At 33.5% G+C, this 1,838-nt stretch overlaps 1 long non-coding RNA gene across 1 annotated transcript; it reads right to left on the reverse strand.

The window, feature by feature from the left end:
- Positions 1–53: 53 nt before the first annotated feature.
- Positions 54–1,212, reverse strand: LOC107683117 (uncharacterized). The gene is made up of 3 exons (XR_001633666.1): positions 1,103–1,212; positions 608–678; positions 54–105 (listed from the first exon to the last, which is right to left on the reverse strand). It is a non-coding gene; the product is annotated as an uncharacterized LOC107683117 (long non-coding RNA).
- Positions 1,213–1,838: the final 626 nt, after the last annotated feature.

Here is a 1,838-nt window from a genome sequence, read left to right on the forward strand (position 1 = left end):
AGCAGTTTAGTAGGTTAAAGTCCAATTACACCATGGAAAAGACTTTCACTTACTTTGTGTCAAATTCAATGAGGTTGGTGTCAATGGGGGCATCATTTTCTGGAGCTAAAACAAGAAGGTTGCAGAAGGAATATTGATTGGCACTCTGTAGGTAATGGGCATAATTTCCCACTTAAAGAACCCCTTTTACAAAGGTGTCTGCACATAGATGTTTTCATTCGTCAAAATGGTTATTATTTTTGAATTTCTTTGCTACTAAAATCTCACCCACGGGCAGCTATTCAATCAAACAACCACAAAATATTATTTTTCAGTTTTTAGCTTTTGGCTGTTGTGCACATATTTGTACAGAAGGAATTCGGTACTGACATGTTAGGAGTTAAGAAGTATATATTTTTGATATATATATATATTTTTTTTTTTACATATTTACATACTTACAATATTTTAATATTTCATTCAAAATCTTTTATAATACATTTTTTATATTCCCTGCATAAGGGAAAGTCTATGTTTTAGGTGCTGTAACTGATATCACACTAAAAATAAATCCTAGCTTTAAACTAGTTACCCAGAGCAATATGAAAGCAGATAAAAAGGCACATACCATCTCTGTAAATCGATTCCTCCAATGGTTTGGGATGCATTAATGTAAAGGGGAGCTCAACGGCAACATCACTGAAGAGAGAAATGCAAATCATGAGAGTAAGGCATCCAAGAGGCATGATAACCAAATAAATCCTGGCCATTTAGGATACGCTGCAACCAAACCTCAATCCCATCACTCATGAGGTGCTAACAGAGTGCTGGAACCACTGGCCTAAAAGCATCAGCACAAATGGTTCACTAATTCATGATATCTTATCAAGTGTCTGAGCCTGTCTGTGCTTCTAGTCAAAAGCTTGGCTACTTATAGGAATCTCTAATGTGCACAATTGGCTGGAGTCAGCCGTGTAAGACAGACTCTTCAATATATGGTCAGTCCTTGTCAATGAAATTCACTATGGAGCAGCTTTAATCCGGTTTTCAAAAATGTTTCAACATTTGCACACATTAAAAACAGAATAATTTCTGTTAGGAATAAACAGAAAGATCACAGTACCTTGAGGCAAGATCTCCAAGCAGCCTGAAAAAAATAAAATGGGCTAAAATAAAACATGATCTTACTGTATTGCAATAATAAGCATTCCATACTGATTTAGCAAAGTCATTTCAATGTAACCCTGGAATGAAAAAAAAGGGGTCAAATTTATCTGTCTAGCTACTAATCTGTCTATCTTTATCAACAACAACAAAAAAACTTATTTCATATAAACTACAAGTCAGGCACACCAGAATGAATGTTTGTCATGATCCAAAAGACCATTTTTGACTGGTACCAATCTCATTACATAAACAAATGTAATGTTTAAAATTTACCACACATATAATTATTTATATTGAATTACATTTTTGAGTTAATTTATTGTACATGGGAAGTGAACAACTAAACAAACCATATTTGTGTATAATAAAAATCTTTCATTACACTGAAAATAAAGATAAACCTAGAATATTTTCTTTTAATAAAACAACTGAATCCAATACTGGTCATTTTGACCCTGTTAATACATTTGTGCAGTCTAAAATTCCCCTTTTAACCAGTTATAATGATAATGGTAACTAGATTTTTTTTTTTTTTTTAAAGGATTTGTGAACGATCCTTGCCTTTGCTAAACCCATGGCTACAATGCCGGGGAGTTGAGGATGTTTATAGCATGTTGCTATGCAGTTGCTAGTTTTTTTTTTTTTGCCATACAGGTGCATCTCAATAAATTAGAATGTGGTGGAAAAGTTCA

This window comes from Sinocyclocheilus anshuiensis, unplaced genomic scaffold, assembly GCF_001515605.1.
Source record: "Sinocyclocheilus anshuiensis isolate Anshui unplaced genomic scaffold, SAMN03320099.WGS_v1.1 C32947290, whole genome shotgun sequence".
NCBI classification, from domain to species: domain Eukaryota; kingdom Metazoa; phylum Chordata; class Actinopteri; order Cypriniformes; family Cyprinidae; genus Sinocyclocheilus; species Sinocyclocheilus anshuiensis.